The sequence below is a fragment of the Mustela erminea genome, chromosome 1, assembly GCF_009829155.1.
Source record: "Mustela erminea isolate mMusErm1 chromosome 1, mMusErm1.Pri, whole genome shotgun sequence".
NCBI lineage: Eukaryota > Metazoa > Chordata > Mammalia > Carnivora > Mustelidae > Mustela > Mustela erminea.
This window is the reverse complement of record NC_045614.1, coordinates 85,251,521-85,267,030: the sequence shown is the minus strand read 5'-3', so window position 1 is coordinate 85,267,030 and position 15,510 is coordinate 85,251,521. Positions and strand designations below refer to the sequence as shown.

Sequence of the window (15,510 nt, the reverse complement as noted above, 5' to 3'; positions counted from 1 at the left end):
TTTTGTTTTATTTTTCCCTCCCTTCCTCTATGCTCCTCTGTTTTGTTTCTTAAATTCCACACATGAGTGAAATCATGTGATAGTCTTTTTCTGGTTGACTTATTTGCTTAACATAATACCCTCTAGTTCCAATCACGTTGTTGCAAATGACAAGATGTCTTTTTTTTTTTTTTGATGGCTGAATAGTAGTCTGTTATATCTATATATACCACATCTTCTTTATCCATTCATCTGTTGATGGACATCTGGGCTCTTTCCATAATTTGCTTATTGTGGACAATACTGCTATCAACAATGGGGTACAGATGTCCCTTTGGATCACTACATTTGTATCTTTGGGATAGATACCTCCGGTAGTGTGATTGCTGGGTTTTGGGTAGCTGTATTTTCAACTTTTTGAGGAACCTCCATACTTTTTCCAGAGTGGCTGCACCGTCTTTCATTCCCATGAACAGTGGGAGAATGTTTGCCTTTCTCTGTATCCTCACCAACATCTGTTTTTTCCCTGAGTCATTAATTTTAGCGATTCTGATTGGTGTGAACTGGTGTCTTAATTGTGGTTTTGATTTGTATTCCCCTGATGCCCAAAGATGTTCAGCATTTTTTCATACGTCTGTTGGCCATTTGTATGTCTTCTTTGGAGAAATGTCTATTCATGTCTTCTGCCCATTTCCTGACTGAATTATTTGTTCTTTGGGTGCTGACTTTGATAAGTTCTTTATTGATTTTGGATGGTAGCTCTTTATCTGGTAAGACATTTGCAAATATCTTCTCCCATTCTATCAGTTGTCTTTTGGTTTCGTCAACTGTTTCCTTTGCTATGCAAAAGCTTTTTATCTTGATGAAGTCCCAGTAGTTTATTTTGTACCCCTAACATGTTTAAAAGCATCTTCAGAGGCACCTGGGTAGCTCAGCTGGTCAAGTGTCTGTCTTCGGCTCAGGTCATGATCCCAGGGTCCTGGGCTGGAACTCCACATGGGCTCCCTGCTCAGCCGGAAGTCTGCTTCTCCTTTTGCCCCTCCCCCATCTCATGTGCAGCCTCTCTCTCTCAAATAAATAAATAAAATCTTTAAAAAAATAAAATAGATGTCTCTTCAGCCACATCCCAAGCTGAGCTATACTTGAAATCACAAAGATTCATGAGTTCTAAGAATGATACAAAGTGACATAGGGATTTTGAGTGGATATAGGGCTCAAAATAGTTGAAGCCTTTTGATTTTTAAAAATTCAATAGTTCTTCACTTGAAATACGTAACATGTTTTCCCTTTTCACATATGTTCATCTTTTACCTGAACAATTTGTTTACTGAGGCTATAAAGGCCTCTACAATGACAGCTTTCTAGTCAGACAGTGGATTTAGTCTGATTGCACTGAATAAGGTGCAGTGATTTGCACTCACTCTTTCATGAGATACTAATTTTAGGGGTTATTGGAATAAACCTTATGTATTATATGTTTGTCTATTTAAAGGTGTCTGTTTTTATGACTTTCTGATTATTGTCTCATTGTGCTAAGTACTAAACTACCTATTCTTTATTAAGTCATTATTTAAGGAGCTATGAACATCATGTGCCAACTTTATAATTTAATTGATTAAAAGAAACAGCCATTTACTTAATCACAGTTTGCTTGGCCTTGCCTAGCTCAACCTGTTGGTAGGGGAAAATTACAAAAGAAGTAAATAAATTTTTTTTTTTTTTTAAATTTTGAAGATTGAAAGTAAAGGTAATATTGTGCCCAAGTAGACAATACTAATTAAGTGATGAGGTTGTATTTTAAGTACATAATTCAATGGAAAGAAATATTTTATGTTTTTTCTTTGAAAATCAAATACTTATTTTGCTCTTTTTTTTTTTTTTTTAAGATTTTACTTATTTATTTGACAGAGAGAGAAACAGCGAGAGAAGGAACACAAGCAGGGCAAGTAGAAGAGGGAGAAGCAGGCTTCTGGTCAAACAGGAAGCCTGATGTGTGGCTCCATCCCAGGACCCCAGGATCATGACCCAAGCTGAAAGCAGATGCCCAATGACTGAGCCATCCAGGTGCTTCTGTGTTTTTATTTTTGTTTAGGAGAATTTGCACACTACCTCAAAGAATAGTACTAAGTAGATTGTTCCTGTTAATAAGACCAAAGGAAATAGAAACATCAACTTTTTCAGCTCTGTGCTAGATGCTATACGAAGAAAACAAAAGTGCCAGAGAACTCCATTGCCTTTGAGTGTGTGTGTGCACACGTGTGTGTGTGTATTTGTGTGTGTGTGTATTTGTGTGTGTGTGTGTGTGTGTGTGTGTGTGTGTTTCAGTGTAAGGGGGAAAAGCAATTCCAACCATACTATAATTTTATAGTGCTTAAACATAGCAGATCATACTACTCCTTTAATATGTGTTGTTGTACATGTTTGTTATGGTGAGTGTGTGATATATTATGTTAGCTTTTCTTCATGTGGTTACACATCTTTCAGTGAATGACCTCCTGGTTTTTCGTATTCCTGCAACTAATACTCATGTTATGCTTCACTAAGATTTAATATTTTTCAATTTTAAAAATCCATCATTATGCTGTTATTTTTTAACCCCTACTATTTGCTCAGTTCCAGAAATAGAAACAAATAAGATGAGGCTTTTGATCTCATTGAACTCTCTTGGAGGCAAAGGGGCTGCAGACATCAGAGTCACAGTAAACTGATGGAGGAAAGCCCCAGCTACTATGAAAAGGTAGGAAGAAAAGTGGTTCAGGAAGTAAAGGGGTAGGAATGGGGGATTTCAAGGAAAACCCCGTGGAGGAGGTGGAGTCTGAGCTGAGTCTCAGGGAAAAGCAGGATTTAGTTAAGTGAAGAAGGTATAAGGAAGGTATTTTAGACAGAAGGAACAAAGTCTACAAAGCAAGAAAACGAGAAAGAACATTTGAAACACTTGTCCTTGTTAAATGCAATGACATTTCCACTCACAAAAATATAAGCAAGGTTGAGATGCCAAGTTTGGATGATTGATATCCCATTTCACATCTGAATTATTGCAAAATCCTTAAATTTGAAATGTGTACTTCTTTGCCATTTTTGAAGAGCCGAATATTTGAACATTTTCCCTTTTGCTGAATGTAAACTCTTCACAGTAAGCTAAAGTTTTCCTTAATTTTTCTGATTAAACCCTATTAGAAAAAATATAGATTTTCCTTGATCGATAAATCACCTGGACAATTTTATACAGTTTTTTGGAATTAGCAATACACAATAGGGAAAAATTCTGCTATGGTTTGGAGCCATCTTCCCGAGCCTGTTAGCAAATTTGAGACCCTCATGCCTTGACATCTGAGATAACGCTGCCAACATCATCAGGAACATCTTCAGTAAAGGATGTTCTCTCTCTCTCTCTCTCCCTCTCTTAAAATATCCCTCTCTCTCTCACAGACACACACACACACACACACACACACACACACACACACAAATAGTAAGCTTCATGCATTTTCCTTGGGAACAAAACAACTGGTAGGTTTTCTTCAACAAAGCATCATGTTGGACATTATATGGTATTTTTATACTTTGAAAATAACACTTAGGGATTTTCATTTGGTATAATCAGTACAGAACTTGGGAATTTATTCTCTTGGGTCCAGATAACTGTTTCTCAAAGTATGATCTTAGACTATCTACGTCCGAATCACCCAGGATATTTTGCCAAAAGTAGAAATTTCCTAATTCCACCCGGGGTCTATTGAATCAGGATCTCTAAGTACAGGCCCACTTGGAATATTTTCTGCAAGTGCCGAGGTGATTTCCAATGTCCTCTAGACGTTGTGAATCACTGTTGTGGATCTTGCATCCCCTTTGGCCTGGAGTTAATCTTTTAGGGCCAAAAGTAAAGTGAAACCTGTAGTGTGTGTTTGACTTGACCCACTGAGCTTGAAAAGATTATCTACAGTTCAGAATTGTAGTCTTTCTTGATTTCAGGATTCCTTCTAACCATTATGGAATATAAACATCACAATTTTTTTGCACATACAATACTTTTGGAAGTCCAAACTCAATTTTATCAACCAAGAAACTATTAGCACTTATTTCTCCCAGGTACATTTCAATTTGTCTTACAGAAAATTTTTTATTCTTTATTGATTTATATCTCTCAAGATTCCATTTACTAACAGTTTTTCTTTTTTGGTTTTTATGGTGGGCACTTAAACCTATTTAAATTATTTCTGAGCTACACTTCCTTTTGAATGTCATAAACATTTTCTTGTGTCACCAAAATGTTTAGTGTTACTTTTCCTCTACTTCTGATTTTAAAAATGTGCCTGATTACTATTCCTCAATATGGTTTTTGCCCATGAGATCTTTATTGCATTAGACAGTATATTAATCTCTCTGGCCGTGTTGTAAAAATCTCCTTCTGAATTCTCCTGGATTCAAAACTGGAACAACTAAAGAGCAGGAGTAATTTTTAATGTTTTCTCCCATCCTCTACTTTTCTATGACCAGGTGAAGAATGAATGGACACAGCGTTGTAAGACGTTTTCCAAGCTCAAATATGCTAGGAAACATATATATGGGATCAACATATATGGGATCTCCCAAATTAAGTGTGGTCCCATAGATTAGCCAGAGTGAAATTGAATTCTCTGTACTTTTTTCTGAACTGTGTTACCCTACTTCAGGGTTCCATTGGGAAATAAAAATTAGTATAAGTATCATGATAGAAAAAGTCTACTATTGAAAGCCCTCTCACAAATATGGGAAAAGATGAAGAGAAGTCCAAAAGGAAGACTTGAGGATCAGATAAATACCAGTAGCCCACCTTTCTGCCACACTATACAAAAAAAACAAGTAATAGTTTATTTCTCTTGGCTCTATAGGATAGCTGGTTATTTCCTCTGCTGGTTATTTCCTCTTCACCCAGGTTCACTCATGAGACTGAGTTGGCCGGGTGATCAGTTGGCCTATGAAGTCCAAAATGGCTTCACTCCTATGTCTGACGTTGGAGCTTGCTGCTGGTTAGAGCATCTTGTCTTTCTTTCATGTGCTTTTTGATTTTTCCAGGAAGCTAGACTGGCTTCCTTAGATGGCAGCCTTAGCGCAGCACTCCAAGACAGCAAATTGGAACCCGTAAGACCTTCCAAGGCCTAGCTTCATAATGTCACTTATTCACATTCTTTTTATCAAAGCTTTTTACAAGGCAAAGCAGGACTCAAAAGAAAGGCAAATATTCTCCACTTCTTATGAGAGTAGACAAGTGTTGAGGTCATTTTTTTCAAAGTGCAGGATCAAATTAAAGTTGAAATTAAAAAATTGAAGCTGAAATTATCTTACAGTTACTTTCTTAAGAACCCCACCACCACTACCACCACCACCAAACACACAGACACACAGACACACAGACACACACACACACACACACAGACTACAGAGGAGTTCTTTTATTAGTGGCTCTCAGCTGAGGTGATTTTTTTCACCATCTTTCTCAAGGGACATTTGGTAAAGTCTGGAAACATTTTTGATGCTCACATCTGATGGTGAGGTTGCTACCAGAATCTGGTGGGTAGAAGCCAAGAATATTGCTAGAAGTCTCATAATTCACAGGACAGCTCCTGATAACAAAGAATTATCTGGTCCAAAGTACCAGTAGTGCTGAGGTTGATTAACTCTGTCTTATATCGAATCTAATTCTAGCAAGTTGCCAGAGTAGAACTTAGGTCAAAAATAATACCTAAAGGTATTCTTTTTACCCAGTCTGAAATGATTTAAAATTTTGAAGGGATCATAAATTTTCTTTTGGATGTAAAGGGACTTTAGGCGTTCTGCCTTTCTAACATTCATTATTTATGAACAAACCGTTTTAGATAGAATAGGAACCACTCAAACTCTTCTTTAAGATTCTAACTGAAAACAAAACTTAGATTTTTGAGACTTTCCCTATTAGTTTTAATTTTCAACTCTCATTCTGGCTTCTATCCTATACCTGAGGGATATGTGTGTACACACGCACACACACACTTACACACATGCAGTGTTTTAGCTACTTCTGTCAGAAATCTTTTAAGGGCTTTCTCACATTGTTTTAAAGGTTGACAATACGTACTAATTGACCAACACACTTGTCTCATTATCTCAGGAATAACAATTTACATAGAATCCAGTGATCTTTCAAGCTGTATCTATAGATATAGGCTGATGTTAAAAAAAAAAGAAACCAAAAATCAAAAAAACCTTCCATGGATTCTCTACCACATTGTCCATAGGGAGTTTTAGATTTTTAAGGTTTCCCCTCCAGAACAAAAGAGAGTGCCTTTTAAAACAAAATGGGATAAATTGGTAATAACACAAAACCCATTAGAATTGTATTCAGTAAGAAATTAGACTTCTTTAGGACAGAGAAAAATTAAAATGCTGAAATGGAAAACCATGGACAGCTTCTCCATTGGTTTTAAATAAGAATTTAAGAAACAGGGACACATGGGTGACTCAGTCGTTAAGCGTCTGCCTTCGGCTCAGGTCATGATCCCAGGGTACCGGGATTGAGCCCCCCATCAGGCTCCCTGCTCAGCGGAAAGCCCGATTCTCCCTCTCCCACTCCCCCTGCTTGTGTTCCCTCCCTCACTGTGTCTCTCTCTATCAAATAAATAAAATCTTTAAAAAAAAAAATGAAAAAAAACAGAAATGGGTTTATTTATGCACCATAGCTCTGTTTCATACCCCAATTCCAGTTCTTGAGCTGCTCGTGGCTTGGATGGTCACCATGTTGGCTTATTCGCCTTTCCTACCCAAACACATTGCATCTGTTCCCCACTGAGTGTATGTGATCACAGGTAGCTTCCCTTATCAACTAGGATGTATTGACATTTCCTCTCAAGTGACAGAGGCTGTTTGTTATTGTTCCTCCTCCAAAGCAGTGTTTAGTAATGATGGTAGAGAAGTAAATATTTGAATGCTTTAATAGACATTTACTACACCAGCTCAGGCCTGAAGATTCTTGTATAAATGGGAGAGAAAGGGGAGGGAGGAAGAGAAAGAGAGAGTGAGAAAGAGAGAGAGAGAGAGAGAGCGCGCGCGAGCGAGCAGAGTCGGGGTGGGGGAGGTTCTTGTAAATTCAAGAATCCATTAAGATCAACAAAATAGTTCCCCTAATCTATGGATGAAACCAAATTCAGAGCTATAATTAAGATCACTTTAGTTGCCTCAACAACAGATTAATTCCTCTTTTCAGCTAAAGGGTTGATGTCATGAAAGCAATATTTTACTTGAGAGAAATTGCTGAAATCTGTTTGCTTAACAAAGTAATTATTGATAACTCACAATTGCTTATTGCTGCCCAAATGATCAACTTGTTAGAGAAAGCAGTCTCATGTCTCCGTAATGATGTGTACTTCTATTTCAGGGAAAACTGACAAATAATATTTTGTCATAGAGATATGTCAGAAAACAATAGGCCTTAAACTCTGAGATGTCATATCTGCATAAGCTGGAGGGTGTTACCCAAGTTCTGAGCACATTGTTTGAGTTTTCTGTTGCGGGAGTCCTGACCTTTGGCCTTCAATCAATTTCTCACTTGTAAATAACAGTGATGGATAATGGAACCAGATGTCTTTTTTTTTTTTTTTTTTTTTTTTTAAATATTTTATTTATTTATTTGACAGAGAGAAATCACAAGTAGATGGAGAGGCAGGCAGAGAGAGAGAGAGGGAAGCAGGCTCCCTGCTGAGCAGAGAGCCCGATGCGGGCCTCGATCCCAGGACCCTGAGATCATGACCTGAGCCGAAGGCAGCGGCTTAACCCACTGAGCCACCCAGGCGCCCGGAACCAGATGTCTTTAACTTGTGGTGTCACAGAAACGATATCTTTCCCCGGGAGACCTTAACATAGAGGAATCTTCCAAGGAGCAGATAAATGAACTCATTTTGAAGTGCTCTCAGAATGCAAACATTTTCTTTGCAGCCACAGCAGAAAAATACAGACATCCCAGGCAGGCCTTCGTCAGCCTTGAAGTAGCTGTTTTGTTTGCTTTTCGTCAAGGCTTTTTCTTCCCCACACTCTGAAATAGATGGCAGCAGTTACTGGTGACATTGGCCCCTGACTTGAGTTCTTGAAAATGTAAAGCACTAGTTCTGAAATATTCCTGCCCCTCACCCCCACGGGATAGCTATACTCCAGTGACTCACAAGGATGGTTGTACTCTTCACATCACTTGAAGGCATTTCTTCCTTTAGATTGTGGCAGTAAGAAGAGTGCAGGAATTAGACTCCTTTCCAACAGCCACGAGAACACCACCTGACATTTATAGAGCATTGCAGCTTTTCAAAGGACACTTAAATGCATTGCAGAGAGAGGCAGGGGAGTGTAATGGTCAAAAGCTTAGGCTCTGGGGTCAAGGTGACACATATTTTCAGTAACAGACAGGCTCGGTTTCTTTATCTGTGAAATATTAATAAGCGTACCTAATTTGCAGCCTTATTATAAAGATTAGGTGTATGTAAATAACTCAGCCGTGAGGCTGCGCCCTAGTTAGCATGCAGAACTGGGAGCTATTATTGGTACTACCATAATGCAGGTGGCCTTTTCACCATTCCTGTTTCATATATTTAGACCTTATAATAGTCATTATAGATTTATTGCTAACGCATAGAATTAAAAAAAAAAAAAAAAAAAAAAGCCCACATCAGAACTGAGGTCCCTGGAAAATGTGCTCCACGTTCCTGCCAAGGGAACACGAACGAATAAGACAGGCATTAGAGTCATCTATGACCAAAGAAACCACATTCTCATTAAAAGCTCCTCCAAGACCATGGATGCCAGCTGACATCTTCTAAATCAGATCTTCAAACATAGGGAACACTGGCTAAAAACATGGAGGTTACCAATTTTGAACTGGAGTCTAGCATTTGTAGAGTGCTGGCAGAGCATGAGTTAGTGCTGAAACAGATCAACTCGGCTTCCTATTTCTGTGCTCCACGCCATCAGGAACACCTTCTTTACGATCTTTTGTGGAGGTGCTAATTCACTAAACAAACAGCACACACGTTACCCCAGGCACCGAATCCTTCAGGATGCTCCCAAGTTGCCCATATTCCTTGGGAGAGTTTGAGGGCCACAGAACGCCCAACAACTGTTTCAGAACCTGCCACCTGGCGTGCCAAAGAATTATGCACAAGAAAACCCTGGCGGGAAAATGCAAGATGCTAAACTAAGCATCTTAAAGAATAGATGTGAAAGGACTTAAAAGCTTTAAACCACCCAGCAAAATTCAAATTAGAAATGGATAGGTAGTCACATAAAGGATTTGAATTAGAATACAGAAATAACATGCTGAAGCCTGACGTTCTGGTGTAGCAAAGCCATTCACTGATTCTGAAATGGAACACTATTCTGATACACTACATTTTATAGAAGTCCCAAATGCCAAAATTGGAACGTAGACACGTATAAAGGAGGGGGAATCCTTTAAATGATAGGGTATCCTTAAGCATTTAAAAATATGACAGATCTATAAAATTATATACGTGTCTCTTTCATAGGAATGCATCACATTTGTGGAAAATCTAAGTCAAGGTTACCCTGTGCGACGGTGGTTAAGGAGAGCAGAGGAGCTTCGAGCACCGTGTTCTCCGTCTATTTACAGTTTGGAAAGGATAAGGAAGGCGGTACCCGGACTGAATGTGCCTTTGTCTTGGTGTCGTTCCAGAACTTTGAACAATTTACTTTTTTGTTTTCTCCCAGCTCTGGCCATAAACACTTTCTTTTCTTGTTAGCTTTTTGTGGAGAAAACTTGGGAAAGAAGTAAGACTTCAAGTACGTCCACCCAAGGTGTTTAAGAATACCCTGCCATTTTTGCAATTTCCATCCTGTCCTTTCTTTATATCCATTAGTATGGCTTTGGGTTTGGAGTTAACATGTTAAAATGTGTGTGTGTATGTGAGTGTGTGCACGTGTGAATGTGTTAGATGGTTCTATTATTGTAGAAAAATGTTTCTGAGATGGCATCTCAGGTGAGGTCATATTCTTTAAGGACTTCTGCTAATTATCTTGGTATATTTTGCCTGAATAGAGATAAAGATACTTATTCACCAAGGTTTTCCTGACAAAAATATAACTTTCACTTAAGGTTTGATTTTGTCTGACTCTTACACACTTCTTCCTTCCACCTCCATAATCACACACACACACAGGCACACACACACATTGTACAATTCTGGAATGTCTTTTTTTTTTTTTTTTTTTAGAGTTTTCTAAATCTTTTAACTCTTCTCTCTTTCTTTCTTTTTAAAAAAATCCTGTTTTTCTTTCTTTTCCTAGGACCTGTATGAACCCCACCCAGAGTGTACCTCTAATCCTCTTGTTTACTGCCCTAGTCATGAAATGTAATTTAATTTAGTCAGTAAGCTTGCTTTTTTTCCTCCTGAGAATCTCAAAAAGGAAAAGTCATGAAAATTGCTTCTATTGGTCAGAACATCCACATGTGTCAAAGCTGTCTCCAATCAGGAAAGAGAAAAAAACCAATCTTTCTTTTACATGGGGAATTGAATGATTTATACAAATTAGTTTGAAATTCGGGGCATAAATAAGATCCTTGGAATTTTTCAGATTTCCTTTTTTTCCTGAAAAAGACTGATTCTTGAGGACATCAACTGGAACAGAGAGTGCATAATTTTTTTTTTAAATAAATAATTATGAGGATGGCCTGAGTCAACCTCTGATTCTAGAAAATTCCTTTTTAGAGTTACTGTAAATATTGAACAGTGGTTCATGAGTCATGGGGAAAAACAAGTTTTGCCTGTCATTCACATGTGCCTCAGTGAACAAATTTTACTTCAGAAAGGACATGCTCTATAGGAGTTAAAATTATGGTATGCTGGGAATTCCAAGATGTCACCTGAATCTGAAAATGCTATTGTGATGCAGTCATGCTGCCATCTGCATTTTGGGGGTCTATTTTTTTGACAAGGAATCTGAGACTTCTGGCAAGCAGGATGCACATCAGAGTACACAAGAGCCATGTCTTGGTGACTTCCGCCTGAGAGCACATGCACAGCTTCCTGTTTTGGTCTGATAGCTTCCCCTGGGCTTTCATAGATGCAAAATTACTCACACAGAGATGGGTTGCCCATGCAAAAAAGTAGGTGTCTTATTTTTGGAAAGCTTTATTTCACATTATCGTTGTCGTTTTATTCTACTAGCTCTATTTCCTCTTATATTTTACACTAACACTTAAAATGTCATTTCAACTGTCTGTGGGAAATACTTTTTTTTTTTTTCCCTCTCAGGCTTATTCCTCTCGTTATGTATTTTCTTTCTTCTCTCTTGGTGCTGCTCTAATATTACTGCTTCATTTGCTTATAATATTAATGACCAGCTAAAAATGTTTCATGATATACAATGTTAATTCATTTGGTCAACCATTTAAAAATATTTGTGAGCCTTTCCTGTCTCCCCCTGTATATATACCCTGGTAAAAATATGCCTCAAATGTTCATTTTGCTTTCAAGTGGTTTGCAGTTTGGGTTGGGAGTTATACTTACAGAAACTGTAGTACAAAATATAAAATGATTGGCTCCTAAAAAAGGTAAAGATGAAAGACTGTGAGGAATTTTTTTGTGTACATTTTTGGCCACGGCAGATCTTCCTTTGTGAAGTGTCTGTTCAAGTCTTTTGCCCATAATTTCCTTTTGGATTTTTTTTAAAAATTTTGAGTTGAAAGAGTTGTTTATATAGTCTGGGTCTAAGTGCCTCGTATATATGTATTTATTCCAGGATGTGGCTTGTTTATTCATTTTCTTAAGGTTTTAATTTTGATGAATTCCACTGTATGTGTATGTGTACCTATAGATACATAGATATTTTTAAGTTAGGGCTTTCTGGGTCCTGTCAAAGAAGTTTTTGCCTTCTGTAAAGTCATGAAGATAATATTCCTTCTACTCCTGTGTTTTCTTCAATGTCTAGGTTTACATCATATATCATAAGGGAAATGTCGTTAGGGAAATGCAAATCAAAGCCAATGAGTTATCACTACACGCTCACCAGAATGGCTAAAATTAAAAAAATCTGACAATACGTACTAAGTGTTGGCAAGGATGCGGAGTAACTGGAATCATCACATACAGATGGTCCCCAACTTTCGATGGTTCAATTAAATTTTTCAATTTTACGATCAGGCAAAAGCAATATGCATTCAGGAGAAACAGAACTTCAGATTTTGAAATTTGATCCTTTTCCAGTTAGTCATACATGGTAGGATCCTCTCTCGTGCTCCTGGGCAGTAGCAGTGAGCCAGAGCTTGTAGGCAACCACGTGATCACGAGGGTAAACTACCCATACATTTACAAGCATTCTGTTCACATAGGACCATTTTGTTGTTCACTTTCAGTACAGTATTGAACTGATTACATGAGCTCTTCAACACTTTCCTATAAAATGGGCTCTGTGTTAGAGAATTTTGCCCAACTGTAGCCTACGGTAAGTGTTCTGAGCACCTTTAAGGTAGGCTAGGGTAAGCTTTGATGTTTGGTAGGTTAGGTATATTAAGTGCATTTTTGACTTAGGATATTTTCAACGTACAATGGGTTTATCAGAACCCATTGTAAGTAGAGAATATCTGTACTGGTGGTCAGAATATAAAATGATGATATCTTTTCGGAAATCAGTATGACAATTTCTCATATAGATAAACATACACCAAACCTATGAGTTAGCACTCATGCTTTTAAGTTTCACCCAAAAGAAATGAAGACATATGTCAACAAAAAAGACTTGTACAAGAATGTTTCATAGTGTCCTTATGCATAATAACCGATCATTCATCAGTCAGCAAGAGTAGATAAACAAACATTGATTTATTTAGGCAATGGAGTATTACCATAAAAAGTCATAAAATACTGATATATGTGAGTAATAGGGATTATTTTCGAAAATGTTCAGTTCAGGAAGCCTTCCACAAAAGCATGTGTGCTCTATGATTTCATTTATATGGAATTCTGGAAGATAAAACCTTTTGGGGATAAAATAAATCAAAGCAGTAGTTGCTCTCCCAAGATTGACTGACTGGAACAAGGAAGGAGGAAACTTTCTGGGGTGATGAAAGTGTTCTATGTTTTCCTACAACTGTGAGTTGACACAAGCATGTGAATTTGTTAACACAGTGAATATACACTTAAAGTTTCTGCGTTTCATCGTACATAAATAATACCTCCATGAAAAATAGTGACAAAAGGCCTGGAAGACCAAATTGAGTAGTTGATTCATTAGAAATATGACATTTGGGTTTAAGAATGGTTTCCATACTCAGAGGGCCCTGGATTCAAATCATAGTTCTGAAAATTAATAACTCTGTAAGTTGGGGTAAGAAATGTAACTTCCTTGAGCTTCAGTTTTTCATTTGCAGAACTGGAATGATTTCTTCTTTCAAGAGACATTGGGAGAATGTTTGTAAAAGGGCTAATCACAAGGGCTGGCATCATGTGTTAAATTAATGCCACTTGAATAATTCTCCTTTTTGTCCCTGTATTTCTTTTTGTTATTATTGAGCAAAGCATCAAATATGATTGTGAGGTTTTGAGTTACAGTGTAGATGAAAAATTGTTAACAGAAGTACAACCGCACAACAAGGGCATACCTGAGAGACAATATAATAGGTTCTCTTTTGAACCTAATGAATTTGAGTAGAGATGTTCTGAAGGTGGTTGGCACTAAAGGATCTGGAATTTGGGAGAGAAATCAGAAACAGAGCTTTGGATTTGAGCTGTGATGAACTAGTAAGCCAGATCTCGGGCGGGGAGGGGAGCTAAGGGGGAACTCTGATATGTGGCATTTGCTAATTTCCATGCTGTGAATCCTCCCAGCAAGTCCAGTTTCAAGTTACTAAACCAGTTTGCAGAATTCCTAAGTATTTACCAGGGGGCACTCTCCAGCTGGTGCCTGCCAGCTCTAGTGTTCTTATAGATCAGAGTCATTTGCTGAAGCAGAACAGGGGAGAGATACAAATCTTTTCTCATCTTGTACCAGGTCCTCTTGCCTTCAGAATAACAATATGTTTGAGTTCCTTTGCTGTGAGTCCCCACTTCTGAATGTCTCTTGGCACCTCACACCTTTTTCTGCTGTGGAATGGAAATATCTTATCATCTTATGTTCACTGCTTTTAAAGAGGGCGGAGTACCCACTCTCCTGTTGACTTGATGCAGTTTCTATACCCTTTCATAATGCAGAGGCTGCCCTTTTCAGGGATATCCAGTGGATGTGTGAAGCCTGGGGGTGATGGTGGGGGGTTAAGCACAGCCTCGTCCTGCAGAAGGGCAACTCTTCACTGTCTCAGGCAGCTTCCACTGCTCCTGCCTCACTTAAGATTATAATTCCTGGGGTGCCTGGGTGGCTCAGTGGGTTAAAGCCTCTGCTTTCAGCTCAGGTCATGGTCTCAGGGTCCTGGGACTGAGCCCTGCATCGCACCGGGGGCTCTCTGCTCAGCAGGGAGCCTGCTTCCCCCTCTTTCTCTGTCTGCCTCTCTGACTACTTGTGATCTCTGTCTATCAAATAAATAAATAAAATCTTTTTAAAAAAAGATTCGAGTTCCTTAATCCCTTGCTGGAGAAGAAAGGAACACTTTCAAACTGAGTTCTTCATCTCTACCTCCCAACCCATCCCCCACCCAGTGCATAAGTCTGTGTTTGCCTGAACTGCAGGTATAGACAGGGTTCAAGTCTCTTTCCATGGGCTGTTGGAATGCTGACAAACCATGGGATAAGGTTAAGCTCATATTTACTATAATTGAGCTGTCTGTAGCAGTAAGGACACTTTGTCAAAAGTGCATGGGGACTAATTCTTAATCCACAGACCAGCTGAAATGCTTAGGTAAATGTACATTTCCAGAAATTATTTGTCCTAAAAGCAAGTATTTTTGCACAGTTGTTCCTTTTCAATGTTATTTATTACAGAAAATTAAATTAAAACAACATATACACCCACATATCCATAGTAAAATATGACTTACCCATTTAAAATAACCTTACGTACTTCTTAAATTTATTTATGAAAAATTTTTATTCACACTATATACTGAACTATTTACCATTTTAAGTCTGTTCAAAATGTCGAAAGCAAAATCACTGGAAATACATTTCTCAAACTATTAACAGTGATTTTTCTTTCGGTGATCAGTTTACTGGTGGTTTCCTTCTTCTTCACTACGTACTTATGAGCTTTTCCAAATTTTCTACACAACAAGCAAAAACGGTCTTTAACAAATTCTTAGAACTCCAGAGATTGTCCTTGTATTCCAATATCTTTGGTTTATCCAGTCTAATTTTTTAGCTAGAAGTCCATATGAAGTACACTCAAAATATTTTTAAAACACATAAGACACCTGTTTTGTGTCATAACTAAGGGCCCTTCAGTCAAATGTTGTATTAGTGTTACCTCTCTGGTTATTTCCTTCTGTACTTCAGGAAAGGAGGGTAGTTACAAAAATAGAAGCCTAAGCTTTCTTTATTGCCAAGTCTTTTTGATTTGTAGGTAATTCAAATCTTCAAACCTTCAAAA

At 38.0% G+C, this 15,510-nt stretch overlaps 1 long non-coding RNA gene across 1 annotated transcript; it reads left to right on the top strand.

Annotated features, from left to right (window-relative positions):
* Positions 1-2,001: 2,001 nt before the first annotated feature.
* LOC116584114 lies at positions 2,002-10,212 on the top strand. The gene is made up of 3 exons (XR_004283059.1): positions 2,002-2,043; positions 2,593-2,716; positions 9,504-10,212. It is a non-coding gene; the product is annotated as an uncharacterized LOC116584114 (long non-coding RNA).
* Positions 10,213-15,510: the final 5,298 nt, after the last annotated feature.